This window comes from Mustela nivalis (assembly GCF_964662115.1).
Source record: "Mustela nivalis genome assembly, chromosome: 9".
Lineage (NCBI taxonomy): Eukaryota > Metazoa > Chordata > Mammalia > Carnivora > Mustelidae > Mustela > Mustela nivalis.
Window position 1 is genome coordinate 56,548,657 of NC_139028.1, and position 26,304 is coordinate 56,574,960.

Consider the following 26,304-nt stretch of genomic DNA (forward strand, 5'->3'; position numbering starts at 1 on the left):
ATCCCCCAGGCAAGCTAGGGAGTGTATGCATTTTTGAAAACCTTATGAATTATTTTTTCTCTGCATCATCGATTCCCTTGTATAATTTCTAAAGAATTCAATTGCATTTTCACATGTGACTGATGAGATCAGCAACTGGATTTTTCATTGTGAGATTAAGTCCCCTGGTTGCTCTCCTTCAGCTTTGATAAAAGCCTTGATTGGAAGAAAGAGGCATTGATAACCCTCAGCCGATTTACAAGAGAGGCTTGCAGGAAGAATTTTGCTTTCTCATTCAGACACTGGGAAAAAGTATTTGGAATAGAAACAACTGGTTCCCTTTTGGCATTTTCACTCCTGGATTAATTTTGCGGAGATGATGCTCCGCAATCTCACTTTCACGCCACTTAGCAAAAGCCCCTTCAAGTGCACGGAAAATGATTCCTTGAGAGGCCAGAGGAAAAGGGGGGGTGGGGGCGGTGTAGAACTGGTTGAGTGGTAAAAGATTCTTATCCCAGGAGCCTTCTTCAAATTCACTAGCTGAATCACTTGGAGCATGAAGCTGCATCTGTAGCGGGCTGTGGTCAGATGGAAATGTAATAAAATGTAAAGACAAATACAAATTTAGCCCTCCAAAACCTATTTCAATGGTTCGCAAAAATCCTCAAAGGTCCTTGTAACTTAGTTACTTCAGACAGGCATGGGCAACCTTTTTCATTTCTTTTTAATGCTCTTGGGTTTCTGTGTCAAGGACTTTGGACGATGATGAGGCAAGGTTTCACTGCAAGCTTCTCAGCCACCAGATCCTTGTCTTGCTGATGTGTATACACAGGGAGAGTAGAGGATGAAGGGCCTCTCTCCCATCATGTTCAATCATTGCTCTGTCAGCCCCCAGGACCACACTTAAAGGCTCCTTGAAACACAGGAGATTCAAAATCAAGTAGGAAGTGCCTACAAAATGGGCCAAAGCTTGGTTTTATGACCTGAAGGGGAAGCTGCACTTCTGTAAGCAACTAACTCCATATTTCTTCTATTAAATTAAAAGATATAAAAGATCGTTAAGAATATTGCACACGTGTAGACAAAAAAAATTCACATGTACTGTTTTATAGTGCTTACTGTATTCCTGACACAGTGTTACAGACTTTACAAATATGGTTACCATAAATCCCTGAGTGTTACTTAATATATTTTTTCATATAAGAAACTGAATTTTTAAAAGCTACTTATCTAACTTTCCTAGGGTCAAAGAGGCAGAAAGTACTAGGGTCTGAAATTGGTTTTCTGACTAAAAACTATCGTTAGCCCATATGTATGCTCTGGGCTAGTGACTTTCACATGAAGCAGGGCCCATTCAAAGGGTGATGTCTTTATTTTATTTATTTTATTTTATTTTATTTTATTTTATTTTATTTTAATTTTTTAGAGAAAGCCTTAGGGCACGAGCAGGGAGGGTCAGAAGAGGAAGGAGAGAGAGTATCTTAAGCGGGCTCCATGCTCAGCATGGACTGGGGCTTGATCCCATGACCCTGAGATACTGGCCTGAATGGAAATCAAGAGTCAGACACCTAACTGACTGAGACTTTGAGGTGCTGCAAAAGTGATGTCTCTTTAAAGATGAACCCATTCAGTGCAGATCAAAACCACAATGATTGATATATATATATATGTGTGTGTGTGTGTGTGTGTATATATAATCTCATCATCTTTATCCATGCATATAACAATGAACATTTGGAATACTCCCGTAATTTGGCTATTATAAATAATGCTGCTATAAACATAAGTGTACGTATATCCCCTCAAATTAGTTCAACTCCTGAGTGATAAGGTAGTTCTAATTTTTATTTTTTAAGGAATCTCCATTCTGTCTTCCACAGTTGCTACAGCAGTTTGCATTTTCACCAACAGTGCAGAAGGGTTCCTTTTTTTCCAACTCCTCGCCAGCACTTGTTGTTTCTTGAGTTACTGATTTTACGTACTTACTTATTACTTCCTTCCTTAATTTATTTATTGTATATTCAGAGCATGAACCAGGGTGGAGTAGGGGTGGAGGGAGAGAGAGAGAGAGAATCTAAACCAGACTCCATGCCATGCACGGAGCCTGATATGGGGCTCGATCTCACAACCCTGAGATCATGACCTTAGCCAAAATCAGGAGTGCAACACTGAACTGACTGAGCCATCCAAGCACCCGAGTTACTGATTTTAGCCATTCTGACATGTGTCATTTGGATTTTCATTTCTCTGATGATGAGTGATATTGAGCATTTTTTCATGTGTCATTTGGCCATCTGTATGTCTTCTTTGGAGAAATGTTTATTCATATTTTCTGTTCATTTTTTAATTGGATTATTTGGGGTTTTTTGTTGTTGAGTTGTAGAAGTTCATTATATATTTTGGATAATAACCCTTTATCAGATACTTCATTTGCAAATACTTTCTCCGATTCAGTAGGTTGTCTCTTAGTTTTGTTGGTTGCTTCCTTTGCTTTTCAGAAGATTTTATTTTAATGTAGTCCCAATAGTTTATTTTTGCTTTTGTTTCCCTGTTTCCTCAGGACATATCTAGTAAGATGTTGTTATGATCAATGTCAGAGAAATTACTGCCTTTTCTCTTATAGGATTTTTATGGTTTCTGGTCTCACATTTAGATCCTTAATCTTTTTTTGAGTTTATTTTTTTTATAGGGCCTAAGAAACCGGTACAGTTTCATTCTTTGGCAGGTAGCTGACCAGTTTTCCCAACACCATTTGTTGAAGACCATTTGTCTTTTTCCCACTGTATATTCTTGCCTCCTCTGTCAAAGATAATTGGCCATATAATCCTGGATTTATTTCTGGGTTATCCATTCTGTTCTATTGTTCTTTGGGTCTATTTATATAACAGTACTATTCTGTTTTGATTACTACAGCTTTGTAATGTAACTTGATGTCTATAATTGTGACGTCTCCCAGCTTCATTTTTCTTTTTCCTCATTTCTTGGGTTATTCAGGGTCTTCTCTGGTTCCGTCAAAGTTTTAGGATTACTTATTCTAGGTCTGTGAAAGATTGTATGGGTATTTTGATAGAGATTGTATTATATGTGTATATTGCTTTGGGTAATACATTCATTTTAATAATATTTGTTCTTCCAGTCCATGAGCACAGAATGCCTTTCCATTTCTTTGCAATGTCTTCAATTTCTTTCATCAGTGTTTTATAGTTTTCAGAATACAGGTCTTTTACCTCTTTGATTGGGTTATTTCTAGGTATTTTATTATCTTTGGTGCAGTTGTAAATAGGATTGCTTTCTTAATTTCTCTTTTTGCTACTTTGTTATTAGTATATAGGAATGCAACAGATTTCTGTACATTGATTTTGTATCCTACTACCTTATTGAATTCACTTATCAGTTCTAGTAGTTTTTTTTAGTGGAGTCTTTAGGATTTTCTGTGTATAGTATCATGTCATCTGCAAACAGTGAAAGTTTTACTTCTTCCTTACTAATCTGTATGCTTTGTATTTATTTTTATTGTCTGATTTCTGTGGTTATGACTTCCAGTGCTTTGTTGAATAAATGTGGTGACAGTGGACATTCTTGTCCTGTCATTAGTGGAAAAGCTCTCAGTTTTTCTCCATTGAGTAGGTTGTTAGCTGTGGGTTTGCCATATAAAGACTTTATTATGTTCAGGTATGTTCCCTTTAAACCTATTTTGTTGAGGTTTTTTATCATGAATGTATATTGTACTATGTCAAATAATTTTTCTGTGTCTATTGAAATGATCATATAGTTTTTATTTTTTCTCTTATTGATGAGATACATCATGTTGATTGATTTGCAAATATTGAACCACCTGGCAACCTAGAAATGAATCCCATTTGATCATGGTGAATGATTTCTTTAGTGTATTGTTGTAATTCAGTTTATTAATATGTTGTTGAGAATTTTTGCATCTGTGTTCATCAGGGGTATAGGCCTATAGTTCTCTCTTTTTATGTGTGAGACGGATGTGGGGGGTGTATTTATCTGGTTTTGGTATCACTGTAAAGAATTTAGAAGTTTTCCTTTTCTATTTTTTTGGAATAGTTTGAGAAGAGTAGGTATTAACTCTTCATTAAATGTTTGCAGAATTTGCCTGTGAAGCCATCCGGTCCTGGACTTTTATTTTTGGGAAGTTTTTTAATTCATTTCTTTGCTGGTTATCAGTCTGTTCAAATTTTCAATTTCTTCTTGTTTCATGTTGGTAGTATATGTTTAGGAATTTATCCATTTCTTCTAAGTTATCTGGTGTACTGGCATATTTTTTCATAATACTGTCTTATAATTGTATTTCTGTGGTGTTGGTTGTTCTTTCTTCTCTCTCATTGGTGATTTCATTTGAGTCCTTTCTCTTTTATTCTTGATAAGTCTCGTTAAAGGTTTATAAAGTTTATTGATTTCTTTTCCAGAGAAACAGTTTCTGATTTCATTAATCAGTACTATTGGTTTTTGTTTTGTTTTGTCTTAGTTTGTACATCATTTATTTCTACTTAAACTTTATTATTTCCTTCTAGTTTTAGATACTGTTTGGTTTTTTTCTTAGCTTCTCTAGGTATACGGTTAGTTTGTTTATTTGAGATTTTTCTTGCCACTTGATGTAGGTCTGTATTGCTATAAACGTCCTCTTAGAACCACTTTTACTGTATCCCAAAGGTTTTGCACTGTTGTGCTTTCATTTTCATTTGTTTCCATGTACTTTTTAATTTCTTCTTTTATTTCCTGTTTAATGCATTCATTGTTTAGTAGCATGTTATTTAACCTCCATGTATTTGTGGTCCAGATTTCTTCTTGTGGTCAACTTCTAGTTTAATAGCATTGTGGCCAGAAAAGATGCATGGTATGACATCGATCTTCTTGAATTTGTTGAAACTTGTTTTGCAGTTTGTTTATGTGATTTATTCCAGAGAATGTTCCATGTGCGCTTAAAAGAATGTGTATTTTCCTGTTTTAGGATGGAATGTTTTGAATTTATCCATTAACTCAATCTGGTCCTATGTGTCATTCAAAGCCCTTTTTCCCCTGTTCATTTTTTGTTTAGATGATCTGTCCATTGATGTAAGTAGGGATGTTGAAGTTCCCTATTATTACTCTTTTATTACTGGTTAGTTCCTTTATATTTGGTATTAACTGTTTATGTATTTAGGTGCTCCCACATGGAGTTCATGAGTATTTATAATTGTTGTATCTTCCTTTTAGACTCTCCCCTTCTTTATTATATAGTGACCTTTTTATAGGGAGAGCGAAGCCTACTGATTTTTAAAATTCTAGTTCTGCTGCTTATAAGAACTCAGGAAAGTTTTCAAAGCCAGATGTTATGAGGATTCATCTTCCTGTTTCAGCTCCCCAGTGTGGAAGTCTGTTTCTTGCCCTTCTCTGTCACCCCTGGCTCCCTCTTCACCATGGATGGCTTCAGTTTGTTTAGGTCCCCACTGAATCTCTGCCCTCCTACCATCTTGGGTGTGGCCTCTTCTTTACCTTAAGTTGTGCATTTTGCTCTGCCAGTCTTCAAATCATTTGGGGGCTATTTACGCTGATGTGAGTGTTATCTAGTTGTATCTGTCAGATGAGGTGATCTTAGAGTCCTCTTACTCTCAGTTTTCTCTCTATAAAATAAATATAATAATACAGTGTTGTATTAAATTAGATAATTATAAGGAAGTATTAAATTAGATAATATAAGGAACCTAGCACAGCATCTAGGAAATAGGTCATCAATAATAGGAGTTGCTATTCTAAGCAAATATAAATAAAAGATATATCCATAATCTTATCCATAGTTTACTACTCTTAACATATTGACATATCTTCTGTCTATTTTACGTTTATATTTTACATTGCCAAAATAATCCTGGAAATTCTGTTTGCTTTTTGTTTTTTTAACATAATGATATGATAAACATTTTGATTTTTTTTTGTTATTGATGTGAAATTCACATAAGATAAAATTAACCACTTTAAACAATTCAGTAACTTTAAAGATATTCACACTGCAACTACCATCTCTGTCTAGCTCCAAAAGAGTTTCCTCATCCTTGAAGGAAACCTTGTACCTATCAAGCAGCTCTTCTTCTTCTCCTCTCTCCTTCTAGCTTCTGGCTATCAACCACCAACCTGCTTTCTGTCTCCATGAATGTATTTATTGTAGATATTTTGCTTATGAATGGAATAACAATATGCAATCTTTTATGTCTGGCTTCTTTCACTTAGCATGATGTTTTTAAGGTTTATCCTGATTGATTAGTACTTAATTCCTTTTTATAGCTGAATAGTATATGGTATGTATATACCAGAATTTGCTTATCCACTTATTTGTTTATAGGCATTGGGTATTTTTTGCCCTCTAGCTGTGACTCCTAGTATTAATATAAACATGCATATACACCTATTTATTTGAGTACTTGTCTTCAATTCCTCTTGGTATAGAACTAAGAATGGAATTGCTGAGTCATACTCTATTTCTACCTTTAGCTCTTTGAGGAATAGCCAGTGTCTTCCATAGTAGCTGATCCATTTTGCATTCCCACCAGCAATGTAGGAAGGTTCCAGTTTCTCAACGTCTTCACCAATACTTGTTATTCTCTGATTTTTAAAAACTTATACATCCTAGTGAATGTGAAGTACTTATCTTGTGGTTTTGATTTGTACTATCCTAATTACTGATGATGTTGAAATTATTTTATACATTTATTGACCATTTGTATATCTTATGTGGAGAAATGTCCTTCAAGTTCTTTACTCATTTTGAATATTTATCTTCTTATTGTTAAATTGTAAGGGGTATTTATATATCCTGGATACTAGATCCTTAACAGATATATAATTATTATATTTTCTCCCATTGTGCAAGTTGTCTTTTTTTCTTGATCATGTTTATTATTTTTAAACATTTATTCATATCATCTTCAAATAAGACTTCGAATTTTAATGCACCAAGAACATCAAAATATAAGTGTAAAAAAGCTTTATTTCAAAAATGAAATACCTGAGCATCCAACCACAGAAGGACAGTTAAATATAGTGAATCTATATTTAATGTGATATAGTGGTCTGATCAACTCTATTAGAGTGCCAAAATGAATTACTATATTAAATAATATCAGCTCTGGATTTTTTTAAAAAAGGTTTTACTTATTTATTTGGCAGAGAGAGACAAAATAAGAGAGTGAACACAGCAGGGGTATTGAGAGAGGGAGACACAGGCTTCCCACGGAACAGGGAGCCCAATGTGGGGCTCGATCCCAGGACCTTTCGACATAAAGGTTTTTTGTTATATAAAAAAAAGATGGGGGCACCTGGGTGGCTTAGTTGGTTAAGCAACTGCCTTCGGCTCAGGTCATGGTTCCGGGGTCCTGGGATCGAACCCCACATAAGGCTGGCTCCCCGCTCAGTGGAGAGCCTGCTTCTCTCTCTCCCTCTGCCTATTGCTCTGCTTACTTGTGCTCTCTCTCTGTCAAATAAACAAATGAAATCTTAAAAAAAAAAAAAGATGGAAAATTCATTTTTCATTTATTTCCAGTTAATAACCCACTCTCACCCTTTTCCCACCTTACCTCAATATAGTGTCTCAGTTGGCTTTGTCTTCAGTGTATATTTATGGAATAGTTATTAACATGTGTTCAGATAAACTTTGTTAATACTACACCATTTGCCTTTTTTTTTTTTAAACACCAAAATAAGAACTGTAAGGAATTAAAAACCTGTCCAAGCACTTTTTCATATTCTACAATTTGAGTTTTTTAATGACAGGGCCCAGTCTTCCTCAAATTAGAAATGTCTTTCCTAGGAGTTCCTGGGTGGCTCAGTCGGCTGAGTGTCCAACTTTTGATTTTGGCTTAGGTCGTGATCTTGGGGTCATGGAATTGAGCCCTTTGATGGGGCCCATGCTCAGGAAGGAGTCTACTTCTCTCTCTCTCTTTCTCTCTCTCTCTCTGTCCTTCCTCTTGATTGCATGCTCTCTCTCAAATTAATAAATACTAAAGAAAAAAGAAAAGGCTTTCTTAATGCAATTACTTAACTTTAAAATAAATGTGTTCAGACATGTTTTTTATCTTATATATTACTGATTTAACTCCCACCTGCAAAAAAGAGTTAATTTTTATGATTAAGTTAATATTTATTTTGCAGGCAAAGCAAGGATAAGAAAATCTTAGTTAATGAATTTATAGTTCATTAATTTAACTAATATTGATGAAGTTCCCAATGTATGCCAGGAGCCATGTTGTGTTATGAGAACTCAAAAGTGAAATAACCATTATATGACCTCAAATAACTTACATAAATGCAGTTAATTACAGTATCATTACCTCATTTCTACAGATTCCAGTGGAAACACAGGAAAAAAAATCCCTAAAAGTGCTGTGGAAGTCAGGAACTATTTCACAGATGATGTAGGTTAAACTGAGCTTCAAGAATAAATTGCAGGTTTGCCAGATGAATAAGTTTAGAATTGAGGTGGAGGATGTCCAAGGTGAGGTAACAGCATGTACAGTGATTCAAGGAAGTGTGAGAGAGAATTTATGAGCAAGAACCTGCTGGTCCTACAACATGAAATGAAAGAGATAGGAGCAAAAGATGAGGCTGGGCTGGTGGGACAGATCATTATAACTTTTTAAGGTTGGGGAACATTTAAATTGAGGCTCAGAAGCAAAGAATTTGACTTAGGAACAATAAGAACATTGGTAAAGACTGCAGAGGCACTCCTAGCACAAAACTTATGTTCTTTCCCTTTCTGATTCAGCGACCCATGAAAAACACAATCATTCTGGCTTGCCAGCCTAGATCTGTGTTTCTTAAGTTGAGCATTATTATGTACTGATTACGAAGGAGAACAACTTTATTTGACCTTTGCTTCAGAATGTGTTTTTATAACTCTTGATTCAGTTCTGTCCAATGCAGCAAGCCTTTGTTTAATACCTTGCATGCAGCAGACATGAAGCTAGGCAAAGAGGAAAGTTCCTTTTTTCAGTGAAATAGTTCTGTTGAAAGGAAATGGGATCTTAAATGAATATTTTAAACAAGTAGCCTATATAAGGTGTATGGTGAGATAATAAAAGCAATTATCATCCTTACTGGGTTGCAGAGATGATGATGCTTGAGTTGGATGTAGGAAAATATTATCTAAGTTCAAGCAAACAGGAGAGATGATCTATGAAATAAAAACAAGAAAGTATGTAAATAAATATATGGAACAATACAATCTTTTTAAGATTTTATTTATATATTTGACAGAGCGAGAGTTCACAAGTAGGCAGAGAGGCAGTGAGAGAGAGGGGGAAGCAGGGAGCCTGATGCAGGACTCGATCCCAGGACCCTGAGACCATGACCTGAGCTAAAGGCAGAGGCTTAACCCCCTGAGCCACCCAGGTGCTCCTGGAGCAATACAATTATTAAAAGGTCTATAATAGGACCCTGGGTGCCAATGAGTGGTGGTGCATGAGAATAAAAAGGTATCTGACGGCAGGTAACAGAAGTCCATAAGGAAAGAAATTCAGAAAACTAAGTAATTTCACCCAGGTTCCACAACTAGAAAGGAATGAAAGCAAGATTTAAATACAGATTAATTTGACTATAAAGCTGGCATTTAAACCATGTGAATTTCTCATATGATATAGTATCAAAATTGGTACAATGTCCTAATATAAGCTCTAACATATAGATACAATTTTGAAATCCAAGTTCCAAATAAAGCCTCAATAAATTTAAAAGTTTTAAAATCATTCAGAGTATGTTCTAAGACTACGATTAGATAAAATTAGAAATTGAGGGGGCACCTGGGTGGCTCAGTGGTTAAAGCATCTGCCTTCGGCTCAGGTCATGATCCCAGAGTCCTGGGATTGAGCAGGGAGCCTGCTTCCTCCTCTCTCTCTGCCTGCTTCTCTACCTACTTGTGAGCTCCATCTGTCAAATTAATAAATAAAATCTTAAAAAAATAAAAAATAAAATAAAATTAGAAATTGATAAAAGAAGAAATTTGTTAAATCTACAAATATATGAAAATTAAATAGCATATATCTAAATAACCAGTGAGTCAAAGAAGAAATTACAAGGGAAAATTAGAGACTATCTTAAGATGACTAAAAATGAAGACAAAAAATAACAAAGCATAGGACATGTAACTACAGCAGAGCATAGAGGAAAATTTATAGCAGTGTATGTCTGAAAAGAAAGATCTCAAATCAATAACCTAATTTTTCACTTAGGACACTGGAAAAACAAGGAAGAACAAAATGAAAATAAGCAGAAGGCAAGAAATAATAAAGATTAGAATAGAAGTAAATTAGACAACAAAATTGTAGCAAAAATACTCAAATAGGGGTATCTGGGTGGCTCAGTTGGCTAAACATCTGACTCTTAATCTCAGCTCAGGTCTTGATCTCAGGATTGTGAGTTCAAGCCATATTGGGCTCCTTGCTGGGCATGGAACCTACTTAAAAATAAATAAATAAATAAAAATTTAACAAAAATTTTATTCTTTGAGATGGTCAACAAATTTGACAAACATTTGGTCAGACTGCCCCAAAATAAAAGACAGAAGCCCCAAATTACTAAAGTCAGGAATGGGACACCTGCATGGTTCAGTTAGTTAAGTGGCCTCAATTCCAAAGTTCCCCTGAGACCAAAAACATCACAACAAAAGAGGAATACCAACTAATACCCCTTATGAATATAGATGCAAAAAAATCAATCAAATACTAGCAAAGTGAATCCAGCAATGTATAAGAAGAATTATATACCAAAGCCAAGAAAGATTTATTCTAGGATGCAAGGTTGGCTTAACATCTGAAAATCAGTTGAATCAATTGATGTAATACATCATATCAATAGAATAAAGGATAGAAATCATGTGATTATTACAATGAACCCAGTAAAAATATCTAACATAACTCAATATTGTTTTACAATAAAAATACTTAACAAACCAGGAATAGAAGAGAATTTAATCAACTTGTTAAAAAATATCTACAAAAAACCCACAATTAACATTTTACTTAATGTTAAAAGGCTAAATGCTTTCCTGCTGACATGAGGAATTAAAGAGGAGAGGAAAAAAGTCAACTCTGCTTATTTGTGTTGACTATTTTAATGAAGTTCTAGACAATTATGAAAATTAAATAATGAAAATTAAATAATTTTCAATTATGAAAATTAAATAAAAGGAATACAGATTTCAAAGGTAGGATTAGAACTATCTCCATTTGTTTGTTTGTTTGTTTGTTGAGAGGGAGGTGGGAGAGGAAGAGGGAGAGAATCTTAAGTAGGCTCCAAACCCAGCACAGAGCCCTACGTGGGACTTGATCTCACAACCCTAATCATGACCTCAGCTGAAATCCAGAGTCAAAAGCTTAACAGACTGAGCCACCCAGATGTCCCAAAGCTATCTCTGTTTAAAGGTGATGTGATTTTGAAAAGAAAAAAAAAAAGCATAAGTAATCAAGTAGAAAATGTTTAGAGCTATTAAAATCTCAACAGTTACAGGATATATGATCAATGTACACAAATAATTGTATTTCTGTAAGTTGGCAGTGAATACTCTGAAAGCAAAGCTAAGAAAATAACACCATTTATAATAATACCCAAAAAATTACAAATAAGTTTAACAAAATAAGTGTAAGACTTATATACTGAAAACTATAAAACATTTTTCATAGACAATAAAGAAGATTGACATAAATGGGAAAATATTCCATATTCACAGATCAAGAGTTTACTTTTGTTTTTTGTTTTTTGTTTTTAAGATTTTATTTATTTATTTGATGGAGAGATCACAAGTAGGCAGAGGCAGGCAGAGAGAGAGAGAGGTAGAAGCATACTCCCCACTGAGCAGAGAGTCCAACATGGGGCTTGATCCCAGGAACTGAGATCATTACCTGAGCTGAAGGCAAAGGCTTAACCCACTGAGCCACCCAAGCACCCCAGGAGTTTACTATTGTTAAAGGAAAAATACCTCCCAAATTGAGTTACAGATGAACACAATCCCTATTTGAATCACACTTAACTTTTTTGCAGAAATTGGCAAGATAATCCTAAAATTTATATGGAAATGCAAGTTATTCAAAATTACTAAAACATTCTTGACAAAGGAGAATGAACTGGAAGGACTCTCATTTCCGATTTCAGTTTATGACAAAGCTAAGGTAATAGTGGTGTGATACTAGAGCAAAGATACAAAGAAAGAATATAATTGCGAGTCCAAAAATAAACCTCTATACTTATGATCAATAGTTTTTCAATGAGGGTACCAAGTTCATTCAGTAGGGAATGAATTTCCTTTTCCACAAATGATACAAAGATACCTGCATTACCGTATGCAAAAGAATGACTTTGGACTTATACCTCACAGTCTTTTCAAAAAATGACATTTTTTCACATAGTAATCTACAAAAAGTACATTAGTTGTTGCTTAAGGTTGTGGAGGAACAGGGGGAATGCAGTGTGACTACAGTTGGGCATGGGCTTATTTAAGGGGGAACAAAAGTGTTCTAACAATTAGATTCTGGTGATGGTTGCACAACGATATGAATATACCTAAAGAACATTGAATTGTGCAGGTGAAATAGGTGAATTTTATTTAGATTACACCTCAATAAACTTGGGAGCAAAAACAAAACACACATACATTAAATCACTTGATACCTTCACCCTGTGAAAACTGAACATTGATTCTAATTACCTCAGTAGTCTCTCTCTCTACTCCTTCCCCAAACTATCTTGTTCTTTGAGGTGAAATTATTATTTAACACTACTTAATCCTCCTGAAACATTAATATTTTAAAATCTTAGTCAAATAATTTGCACTTCTTTCCTTCTATCGATGCTCCCAAGGGAAATGTAAGAGTCTGTAGGTGAACAAGTAATTATTTCATTATGCAGAAAGAAATGAAATTGCTGCTATTGGCAATAGAATTAAAAACATCAAATCTTCGTTGACTTCTTCCCAAAGGTTAGTTTGGGGGATTTATTTTTTAGATGAGTTAGTAAGTGATTTTAAGTGTCAGTGCAATTGTACACCTGCCAGGAACAATGATTCTCTTTCTTCTAATTGATGTCTAGGGAGTTCTAAGCACTATTAGACTGTTCTGCTTATGCTATAAACTGTTAAAGAAAACACCAAAGGAAAAAGAATCAAACTACTATAAAAGGCAAATGAAGCAGTGTAATCTTGGAATTTGTTACCTGAGACCATGCAGTTATCAGGTTTTGTTATGGAAAAGTTTGCCATCAGTCTGAGATTTGAGTCTTTGACTTGTCATAATTGAACTTATTAAAAGCATTATTTTTTCTTTCAAGTGGTGTACACTTGTATGGAAAAAACATATTTGCCTGAAAACCAACATAACCTTCAGAGCATCCCTACTTACGTATATTGATTTAAATTAACATTTTAATGCATAGAGAAGCACATTTATATACAACAGAAAAAAAAGCATAACCACAAAATGGAGATATTGAGGTGTATAATATCAATCCAATGCTTCCCTAAGCTTCCTGAAATATATCTGCCCTCTAATGTTGTAAAATATATGATCGAACTTTGCCCAGTATCCAGTGGTGGAAAAATGTTTAAAGCATTCTCAGATTCTCTGAGAAATGTCCTACTGCTCCACCTATAAAAGTGGTGTTCCCTTTACCTAAGGTAACCTTTTTCCTCTTTTTTGCCTGATGAAGCTTCTGCTCATTCTTCAAAACCCTGATCAAACATCACTGTGAAGTTCTCTATAATCCTCCTGAAATACCTACAAACCCCACTGGCAATCAGTATATATTCATCTCTATGCTGTCACTTCTCACACTAGGTTATATGCTGCTGTTAATGGTACATTTTACGTGTTTATCACAGTACTTAGCCTATGGCATTTTAAGCAAAGCAATCTTTATTTTTCACAACATCAGTTTATTCTTTTTCATATTCTCCCTATTCATATGACCTATTCATTCACACTCTTGTCTGTTTTCTTCATCATAATGCTTTCTTTCTGTTGAAGAATTTGCTCACTATAGGGGCTGGTTTAATACACTCTTTAATGTCTGGCTATATTTTAAGTTTCATGGAGACAAAAAATGTGTTTGTTATCATGATATTTCTATAAAGACTGAAGAAGGAAAAAAAAACTTTCCACTGGTATAGGATTTTATAGTTTAAATAGCATATTAATTTTTACTTCTTTTTAAGTATTTATAATAATCCTGTGAAGTGGTGGTGTTATTCCCATTTTGCTCAGGAAGAAGCAAGGAGAGCTCAGTCATTCGTCCAGAATCACATTGCGGTCAAGTGAAGTGGCTGCAGAATTGGTAACTTGCAATTAGATTTTCTGAATCCAGGCAAGAGCCTACTTCTTGTGAACAAAGAATTTTTTTTTTCCATGATCCAAGTCCGTAACAAAATAGCTTTACATCTTTATATAAATTTATTTAAATCACAGCACATTTTATTGTTATTTTTAACAACTATAACATGATTGTTATAATTGACATGTTAATGTCAAAATTCCAAAGAATTTATATTCTAATTTTTAAACTTTTTTTAATTTTAGAGGTTGGATGTTATGTTTGTTTTTAGGAGAAAGAGTCAAATCACAGTTCAATCTCACAAAAAGATTAATTTTTAATATTTTTCAGTTATAACATGATATATGTTTACTGTAGAAAATTGAGAAAATAGGGGTACTGGCGTGGCTTAGTCAGTTAAGCATCTGCGTTTTGCTTGGGTTATGATCCCAAGGTCCTGGGATTAAGCCGATCATCAGATTCTTGCTAAGCAGGGAGTCTGCTTCTCTCTGTCTGCCATTCCCCCTGCTCTTGCATGAGCTCTCTCTCTCCCCTCAAATTAAAAAAAAAAAATCTTTAAAAAAAAGGAAATTGAGAAAATGCAAAAATACATAATTGCATGAAATGGAGAGTAATACTGTAAATATTTTGGTATATTTTCTTTCAGATTTATTATTTGTATACATATCATATTGTTAATGTAGGCTATCTAATATTCTCAGTAGCAGTTATAGGGTTCATTCAGAGGTACAATTTTGAAATTATTGATTGCTACTAATATTATAATCAGGAAAATAGCTCTCCATTAAGCATTACATTCATTTTGCCAACATTTGACAAATATATAATCTGAAATATTTTAAAACTTCAGTTGTAGGGTGTCTAATAATATTTGTTCCCAAATATGAAGTTCCTCAAGCTCCTTCAATTATTTTATACTATAATTGCAAATTTATGTGATTGATTTCCATTTTTAAGTACTTCAATTTTATATTTTAATAATAATAAAAGAAAACCTTCCAAAGCACTTAAATCTAGCATGTTAAATTCACAAATATGAGGCATTTCATGTTCCAAGGTTTTATACAAATTTAGAAAGTCTTCCACCAAAAATCAAAACTAAGTTACTCAATTGTACATGGTGATTTGGCTTCAGAAAGCTTAGTATTTCTCCAGTAGGTAAGGCTATCTTGAACATTACAAATCTTTAAAATGAAAAATACCCATCCTTTTTTTTCTTAAGATCAAAATCCTTACTGTATAAATTTCATTTTCTTATTTTTGAAAATTAACATTTACTCACTAATAAAATAATTGTTTATCCTAATTAATGGACAGTCTTCTCAGTAGGCAGAGTTTGCATGATGGGCTGAGAGTTTCCCTGGAGCTCTAACTTAATTCGTGCCGAATCCTTTGCCGAGATACACTGAATCCTGTATATAGGTTGTATCAAGACTTCATGATAAAGAGGGGTTTGTTTTACAATCCTCAAAATTTACATGATTCAAGACCATGATCTACACAGGAAGCTTCCAAACTACTGCCAAATAGCTTCTTTCCTTTTTGAATTCTTTTAGCTAAGATACTAAACTATCCCCCTCCTATCTAAAGAATTAAAAAATGACAGAACTGTCTGGAGCCATCTTGTCTATTAGAAGGTCTCACTGTCTTCCTAGATACTAAAACGATACCCATTTCGATTCTGCAGCTATCAAGGCTATGTTTGAATCTTTGGTTACAGCTTGGAGGTATACTACTAACAGGCGTGTATATATTTACATGGTTGAGAACATGCTGATGGTTTCACGTACCCCATTGTGTCCAGTATTTCTCATATCCTTAAAATTATTCTTTAGTTGTTTTGAATATCTATATAAATTTCTACTTATCATCAATTACACTCAGATTTTTTTGATTTTCAAAAAATATATATAATACCTTGATGAGATAAAATTACTGGGTCCAGTAATTTTATACCATATTTTCTATCACAGTTTGATTCATAATGCATATTTTATTTCATATGCTGATTCTACATTGAATGTATAATTTGGAGGACTTTTTATGTTACTAGTTCTCTTGAACAACATGGTTTTTAATGGCTGTGTAATAGTCCATTATAGGTTATGTCATAAATTAATTTGCTTTTTGCTTATTATAATTGCATTTATTTCTATAATAAGTGATGCTTTCATATATACTCATATAAATATGTGATTTCTAGCACTTATTTTTAATTTTTTTTAATTAAAGATATAAACTCAGTGAAAAGATAATTCCACTTTAGGTAGTATTCTAGAACCTATCTTACACAGCATTATTATTCCATTTGTGTTAGTACAATCCAACACAATGCCTGACATATAGCAAAGAGTTAGCTTTTTTGTTATGTGGATGAGTAAATGAATTAATTCCTGTAATTGGCATAACGTATTTAACATCTAGTATAATTAAACTGGTTGATCATTTAATGTATGAGACTTTTAAAAATGAATGTAAGGTGGAAGTTTTTGTTTTGTCTCTTTTATTTTACCATTTTATTTTATTTATTTTATTTATTTACCATTTTATTTTATTTACCATTTTATTTTATTTTACCTTTTTTAAAAATTTTACTCTTTTATTTTATTTTACCAGTTTAACTCAGGTATAATGTTCAGGTCACTAAGAGCTGATAGTAGCAACTTCCTCTTGTGCTTGCACTTCCCTTCCTCAAATCATTAATCCTGCAGAGATTCGTTATGCCTTCATCATTATCACATAACAAAAGAAGCAGGTATTACAGGAGGAAGTATAAAAAAATGAAGATCACCTGACTTCAATATCCGAGATCCAAACCTCCACAAGACTCCATATTAACCAACTCTTGAGACCTACATCTAAACTCAATGATGAGCAAAGGGGAAATGATTTACTGATTCATGGAAATAACATTGTTTTGATAACCCCTTGATACTGGTTTGACTTGTGCTTCTATTATCATAAAGCCCCCTATTGTGTAAACTAATTGAAACCTCACAAAATGGTGTCACTTGAATAGCATTACTCCTGCCTGATTGCAAGTAACTCTAATTCCTAATGTCAAGATCACATTTTGCTTCATAGTTATATGGGTCACAACATGAAAAGGATTAATTTCTGGATGATTACCTTCTGCTGCTATAACATGAAATGCACTTCATAGCAAGTGGGCTCTTTGCATGTTTGCTAATCTGCCACATTGGCGATTGTTTTGAGAGTCCTCTCAAGCATTCTAATGAGCATTCTAAAGAAATATCCATTTATGAACTATTAGTCAATGATGCAAATGATGCTAAAAGCCATATCTTTTGAGATTATGTATAGTTTATGTGTGCATCTGTGTGTGTGTGTGTGTGTGTGTGTGTGTGTGTATCTGTGTAAGATGAATTCAGTCATTTCCCTTGCAGGTTGCTTAACACAATGTTCAGTGATTGGTACGTTCACAATTGGCAGGGGCTATAAACATTTAAAAAGCAAAATTGTAGAGTGACATCCTAGTATAATTAATAAGATCTTGTATAACAAATTTCTTGAAAATATCCAAGAATCCCTGTAACAAGAGTTTACAGGGATTCCTGGATATCTGAGGATATGGGTGCCATTTCTAAAGCCTAATTTAGAAAGCACAAATGTTAAAAACATGTGGAATAATAATGTAATAACTTATCAAGTTTGGATATTTGAAAGAACCTACAAGACTCTACCAAGCATATGTATACAAGGCTCTCATTTAAAGGCAAAGGATATGTACAATAAGAGAAGATAGTAGAGGTGAGCATTATTGATAGAGACACATTCAAGTTTAAGCTTCCAAGGATCCTGATTTACACATGGAAACCCTTTTTCTCTAGACTGAATCACCAGGAACTGTGCTGTGATTTTGACTTCAAGAAAATTCAAGGAAGAATTTCCGATAGGGTCTTTTTTCCCCTTTGGTCCCATAGCCAAGCCAGATTCTCTAATCACTTGTGCTAAGTGAAGCCATCAGTAACAAACTGACCCTGCCAGTCCCCAAAGGAGTTTCAAACTCTAACAAGCACCTGATCAATCTCATTGCCCTTTATTTAGCCAATAGTCAAAACCAGACATCCAGACATCTCTAGAGATAATAATTTCATTTCCCAGGCCAGCTGCAAAATAAGTGTTCTCTGTAGATAGTATCAGTAATGAAAATAATAAGTAGCTTTATTAATTTCCTATTGCTGCTATAACAAACTGCAATAAATGTAGTTGCTTAAAACAGTACGCATGTGTTATCTTATAATTCCAGAGATCACATGTCCAAAGATATTCCTAAACAGTATAAGTAAAAGACCCAACAGAGTGTTTGTTCTGTATTATAAAATAAACAAATGAGAACTTTTCATATCATTTTAGGGATCCTCAAATATATAATATTCAACTATTTAAATTGATATTTCATGATGTTTTAGTACAAGGAGAAATACCATTTGTCAACAAATTTTTTAAAGGATTTTTTTAGGATGTACTTAATGTGGATCTGTTAGTCCTCCTCTCTGTTTTAACTATTTGAAAAATCAACTATCATATAAACTCATATATCACACAACACACATATACACCCACACCTTATCTTTCCTCTTGGTTGATCCATTTCTATACAACACCAACATAGCTGCCTTAACACGGAATGATTCAATAAGACAACTGGAGTTTTGGAGTCTAGAAAATATTCACATACTATATTGACATAAGGGATTGTTTTGACATTCACTGACCCTTTCTTAAGGAAAATCAATGCTAAGTCACTACAAGTAATTCCCACCAAAATATAGTAAATGTTCTGTTTCTCATTGAAGAGGATTTTTTCAAAGTTGAAAAGCAATGAACGAGTGTTTTAGAAAAACCATTAAAATTTCCCTAATTGTATAAATAAGGACGGGAATATATTTTCTTTATGGAGGTCCACACTGTTAATTTCTTCTTGTTGTAATGCCTTTATGATTCTTGAGACATTATAATTAACATGCCTATACAAGCATTTCATCAGCTTTTTATGAATATGCCAATTTGTGCTTCTAATAAAACTATAGTAAGTATTTATGCAACTATCTACTGAGATGTTGTGTCAATCACCAGATTCTTTACATTTTTTTTAAACTCAAAAGAAATCTTGTTTATCATTTGCTTCAAAAATTTTAAAGGGCTCAGCAGGCAATTTGCATATGTCACTAGTTTAACTGAGCAAGGATTAGCAAATTAAATCTTAATTAGCTAATTTTTGCATAATTTTAGGGAAATTATATGCTTTGTGCAGATGGCAGGTGGGAGGTAAGGCATTTAACTTGTATTGAATTGAAGTTTTCCTTGACTTTATGAATTTTAATAGAAAAATAACATTTAACAGTTAAAATGTGTGTCAAACTGAATAGATCCTATCTGGAACCACTAAAATAAGAAATTATTTTATGAAAGAGAACCAATGATAAACACTGAAGTATTCCTAATAACATATACATAAGAATTACTGTGAAATTAAAAGAGGAATTTTTTTACACAGGTTTTATACTTCATAGTATATCATCTGGATTGTAATATAATGATAAATTAATGGACTGTGAATGTTAATTCACAGTTCATACATATATTTTACAATAAAGTTACAGTTGGTATTAAGTATGGGAGGTTTGGTAGTGCTGTGTAACAGTAATTATAATTCTACTAACTCACATGCCAGGAGAGTAGGCATGCAGCAGCATTCAGAGCCCTTGGCCTAATGCCCTCAGGCTGTTTCTCATCTTTGTTCTGTTCCCTCATTCTGGACTGTCTTGCTTCTGCTACTATTCACAGTTCATGTTGTTATCAAATCCTCCTTCAAAACTTTGGTTACACATCTGTATTAGGGGAGATATTTATTTGTCCTGCTCTATCTCATTAATGATTTACTTCTCCTCTATATTCCTGTATTTCCATGTGCATTAACTTCTCCCATTGTACTAATTACACTGAACTATAATTGCTAATTCTCTTCGATACTCTCCTTACTGGCCCCTTAAGCAAGAACTATATATTATCCATCTTTATTCTTTCAATAGAAGTTTGTTGAATAAAAAAGAAACGCTTACTATCATATTTAGCCCAGTAAAAAGAGTTCAGTTCAAATGAATTCAAAACAATTCTTAAAATTATTTGTGAATGAAAGCTATGGGTATGATAGTTTATTGTTGAAGATAAATTTTTGCTGCTTAATACCGCATGTGTTTCCACTAGGCTCACTCACATTAGCCATTGCATGTTTGATCTACTCAACATATAGTGAAGGCCACAATTATATTTAGAGATTCATGCCACATTTTTTTTAGAAGCCATGAGGTCCTCAGAAATCAGACAAGAGCAGTTATTATCAGTAAGTCAAGCTAGAAAATTCTTCTTTATTTGGTCAACAGACTGTGCTTCTCCTTCAGGCCAACTCCTTGACCTCTTCCCTGAATCTTAACTCACACTTTAGTTTCCTCTCTCTTCTGTATCAGTAGTATTTTTGTCTTTATTTTATCATTTATATCACATAGACATGAGTCATCCTGTTTTCCATCTTTAAAAAATTCTCCTCAGACTCAAATTCCCTCCCTCAAGACCTCACTTCTCTGCTCCACTTTTCAAATTCCTCTTTTCCCTATTGTCTCCCCACCAGTTTCTCTTGAACTCATTCCAGTGGGCTATCATACCCATGATTCTACTGAAGTACCTTTGATGAACATTAGCAATGACCTCTTTGATGCTAAATACAACAGACAGTTTTTGGTCCTTATCTTACTTTGCTTTTATAAGGTTTCGTATAATTAACCAACTCTTCTTCATTAGATTCCTTCTTCACATAGCTCTAAGTCACCATTTTCTGTTGTCCCATATTCTGCCTTACTTACAATTCCTTACAGTGTATTTTGTGGGTTCCTTTTCATTGATTCCATATCTGAATGTTAGAAAATGTTAGAAAACCATAGGATTTCATCCTGGATATGCCATTCTTTTCCATCTACATCAGGAATGATATATTTGGAAATGACCCCCAAGAAGTTTCATCTAGCACCATGTCTGTTTTTGTAAGGAGTTTGAGTATTGTTATATGGTAATGATTTCCCATTTACCTCTACAGCCCAACTTCTTCCTGCAATTCAGTGTCGTATTATCTAATGGATTACTCAGATATCGCTCTGTGAACATTTGCTAGGGATCCACCTGAACCTATCCAAAGTTCATTCCTTGATTCCCAACATAAGCCTCCTCTTCCCACAATATTCTCCACTCAGAAAATGTCATCTTTTCCTGACTACACCTTCACTTTAGTTTTATCAATTTGTTTATAATTTTATTCTGATAGCTATTTCTGTAAAGTGTTCTATACATTCCAGCTATTTCTGAAAAGTATTCTATACATTCCATTTCTGTAATAAATATTTGCATTATATATGCTACTCAGACTGTTTATGTTTGCTAAACATTTCTTGCTTCTGCCATCTTTATAGGTTTGCAGTTATTTCCACCATGTGCTTGCCTCCAACTCTGCACAAATACTTTTTGTATTTTTTTTTTCCCCTGGATAGAAGAAAACAAAACTTATTGCTTCTGGTATGGGGTATGAATTTAATTTAAATCATATGAGGAAACAGCCCCAATATGTTGGTTTTAAAAATGCATGTCAACATTTGGCATTTGGATATCCTATGTAAATGCAAGCTTTTAGCAGAATTCCAATTGAACAAATTATAGTTTTTTACTATAATTTATGGGAACTATGTAAATATCTACAAGTTTATAGCCAGCATTTCCTAAATTACTCATGAATTACTAATTGACTTTTCCAGCTACAGGATATGCAAATATATTTTCACAGAGAAGAAATACTAAAAACTCCAAGGGGCATTTGGTTAAAAATAAATAGTGACACTGAATACTTTTACCAACAGGAGAAGGCTTTTTTTTTTTTTTTTTTTTTTACATACTACCTTGTTCCAGATCCATCTTAGCTTGATGGAAATTGGAGATTCCAAGGAAATATCCTTGACTGCAAAATTTAGGCATGGATAGAGTATATGCCGCCTCTGTGGAAAGCATCTCAGCAGAAAGAACTTGAGTTTGAAGGTAAGCAGATCTGGATTTGACTTCTGCCCCAACCAATCCTAGGACCTTCGACAAGTTGCTTGAATTCTCTCAGCCTCAGTTTCCTCATCCATACAAGCATTATGATAATACCAATGTTGACAAGTTTAATGAAATCATGTTAGAATTTTGATTCAAAGTCTGATATATAATGTTTCGTTTCTATGACGAAATGATGATGTAACTTAACTTTAGCAGGAAGATCAAATGGCTAAGCGTATATCTTTTCCTGGTGCTGTAGTATAACATTTCATCACTTAGAGGTGTCTTTAGATTTCATGTTATCACAACAATTTTGTGTGACAATGCTAATTTTTCTGGAGGTACAAAAACATAAAATTGAAAAACCATAACACTTTAGCATTTAACTTTCCCTTTTAATAGCTTAGGGTATGGAAGAATATAGGATTTTATTTTATTTTATTTTATTTTATTAAAGATTATTTATTTATTTATTTGACAGACAGAGATCACAAGTGGGCCGAGAGGCAGGCAGAGAGAAAGGAAGGGAAGCAGTCTCCCTGCTGTGGGCCTGGATCCCAGGACCCTGGGATCATGACCTGAGCTGAAGGCAGAGGCTTTAACCCACTGAGCCACCCAGGTGCCTGAATATAGGATTTTAAATCAGAGGGTCTTCATCTAAGAATAAGCTTCACTTAATAGTGAGGTCATTTTAAGATTATCCAAGTCACAAGTCTCTAAATCTTACCTTAGAAAACTATCACATGGGAATAATGAGAAAGTATATTTCATGGTTTTCTTAATTCCAACAAATACATATTGAGTTCCTCATATGAAATCCATGACTCCTTCTCTAATGAGAATTACTGTCAGGGGGATAGTCATAAAAAGGAATAATTTAATCACAACATGACACTTAAAATGATAAAAACAAATGGTAACATATAAAGAGGATGAGGAAATGAGGAAAAAACTATGTTGGGATTTAGCTGTATATTCTCAAAGCAACAATTGATGCTTGATCAAGAATTTGAAAAATACATAAATGGAAAGATATAACATGTTTTTAAAAATAATGACTCAACAGAAATAGGACAATTCTTCCCATGTTTATTTACAAATTTAATGTAAAATGCTCTCTGAAGAACTTAATCTATCAATCAGCCTATCCATCCATCTACATATAAGTTGCTGCCCTGAGACTAGGTTACTTCTCAAGTTGATATGAAAAAAATAACCAATCAAGAATATTGAGGAAAAGTCTAGAAAAGAAAAAAAAAAAAGGAGAATTGATCTTACCAGATATTAAAATATATTATATAAAATCTCAATTATTAAATAATATCATATCACATATTTATGTACACATGTGTGTATAAGAATTTAGTATATAATGAAATTATTAATTATATGATTTTTTTAACCACTGATTGGTGACATAATCACCAATTATTTTGCTAAATACAGAATAAGAAATCCCTCTTTGAGCTTACATGAAATATGTATTAGGATTTATTAAACCAAGAATGAAGGAGAAAAAACGAGCGAGAATGAGAAGGGGGGGAAGAGAGAGGAGAAATGAGGGAAGAACACAACAAAACTACTTAGTATGTTGTCTTTTACATAAGAAAGAGGAAAATAAGAATATGTATGCATATGTGCTTGTATCTACATTAAATTTTTCTCAAATGATACACAAGAAAATAATAAAAATCTATGGAAGCAAATGGGACCAGGCCAACAGAGACAGGGATGGGAATATGTATCAATTCTATCATGTTTTTCTCCAACTCTATATTTTTGTACCACTTTTAAATCTTCAGAATAGTTGAAAGAAAAGTAAAGTGAATACCTGCATACCCATTATTTAAATTTATCAGTTGCTTTGTGTCACATTTGCTTTATCCTTCACTCATTGAAGAGCTTGCCACTGTGACCATTTATATAGCTGAGAGGCATATCCCAAGGGGTCTTCCTCATCTACCCATTTATTCCTTACTTCATTCTTTCAGCAAATATTTCCGGAACACCTACAAAGAGTGAGGAACTGTTCTAAACACTGGGACACATTAATGAACAAAATCAATAAAAACCTCTTCACTTGACATACTTTCCTTTTATACATATTTTAACATGACAAGGCCTAGAATCACAGAAGATCCATTTCTCCCCATACATTTTGATACTTGAATTCTTCCCTGAACCAAACATCCCAAAGGAAAAAATAATGTGAAAGGGAAACTTGCCTACTTTTTTTTTTTTTAATTTATACTCATTCCCAAAAGATGCTTTAAATGGTTCCAATAAAAGTCTCCAGCAAGAAATTCAATAGCCTTCTGAAAACCACTATGCAAATAGAGGCATTTTCTTCAATGAAAAAATAAAAGATTCCTTTGTAGAAAATTGCCGTGTAGATAAATTCAACTATTGTTTCCTGCCCTTCAAACCTCCATAAAACATAGTATCACTTAGAGTATCCAAATAAGGACTATTCTAATAGTAAACTTTATGGAAGACATCTCTCAAGGTGAAACCCAGATGCTAAATTTTAATAGGAGTTTCCAGATAACTCACAGGAAGACCTGCCAGCCCAGGGAGTAAAGCTGTATTGAACTGGCCTGTCTTAGTCGGCTCTGGCTGCCATAACAAAATATCATAGGCTGGGGTGCTTAAACAACAGTAATTCATTTCTTGCAGTTCTAGAAGCTAGGAAGTCCAAGATTAAGGTGGAAGCAATGTAGGTCTCATTGTGTGTCTTCTTCTCCTGGCTTGAAAATAGTTGCCATCTCACTAAGTGTTCCCATGACCTTTTGGTACACTCAATGGGAAAAGGAGGAAAATAATGCTCTAATGTTTCTTTGTATACTTGCAGAATCCCATCAAGAGGGCCCCACTGTCATGAGCTCACCTCATCCTAAGTATCTCCCAAAGGACCCCTCTCCAAATACTAAAACATTAGAGGTTGGAGTGTCAACTAACATGAAATTTGGGGGGTTGCAACCATTCAGTCCAGAATGTTAACTAAAAATAAAAATTATCTCCTTGGGAGTTTTTAACATACCAATTTTTAGGCTTCTCTTCAGCAAATTCTGGTTTATTTGGTTGGCAGTGGAGAAATAATGGGATGGTGCTTACAGAGTCACTGCAAAAGGAAGAGTCAACAGTAAGAGACTGTGTCATCATTATGTTAAAGGAAGATATATATGCCATATAGGAAGATAGAGCCTTGAGAAAGTTTAGTGGTCAACTATGAAGAAGGAAGCACAAAACTTAATACAATTCTGAGAAAAGAATTACCCTCATTCTATCCTACTTCTTCCCAGATGTCTCGGGATTACTTGAGGTGGCCTTGACCACAGTATACTCTCTGGATTAATAGTCAAAAACTTTAGGCTTTATTATCTGGTGATATGACTTTCTCCATTTCTCCCTCTATCTTTTTCTGTAACTTATTTTCTTTCCTTTCCTCTGGTTCTATCACAGAAATGTAGATACTATTTTGACCTACACTATTCCATCGTAAGGATTTAATTATTTAAAAAAAAAGAGAGAGAGAGAGAGAGAGACCTTCACAATCACCAGCAAGAAACTGTGTGTATTGAGGATTTCTTTATAACTATATCTTGTAACTCTGTGGGTGTGGAAAGGCAAAGTCTAGCTTTGCGAAATGACACTCTGTTTTACCCTAGATTAGAAAGTTCTTGCAGACATCATAGTTGCTAGGGTAGAGCAGAGTTCTTCATTGTTTTGAAATTCTAGGAATAATAGTACTGGCCTCTGCTTGTAGCTGACATCTTTCCTGTCAAGTGTTAGAGATGGCTACACCAAACATTTTCAAATTGATCTTTCCAATTTAATATTGTGATTGAATTATAAAAAGTGCATCCACCTAACCCCAATGTTCTCTTGATCTTGTAAATATTGAGTGAAATTCCATTA

The 26,304-nt window shown here is 33.9% G+C and overlaps 2 long non-coding RNA genes across 2 annotated transcripts in view; one reads left to right on the forward strand and one right to left on the reverse strand.

Moving 5' to 3' along the window:
* LOC309873624 overlaps window positions 1-26,304 on the forward strand; it is a 754,649-nt gene that overhangs the window by 590,686 nt on the left and 137,659 nt on the right. The gene's annotated exons all lie outside the window — the stretch shown is intronic.
* On the reverse strand, window positions 24,241-26,015 carry LOC309873625. Its single transcript, XR_014316437.1, has 3 exons — window positions 25,933-26,015; window positions 25,427-25,507; window positions 24,241-24,395 (listed from the first exon to the last, which is right to left on the reverse strand). It is a non-coding gene; the product is annotated as an uncharacterized lncRNA (long non-coding RNA).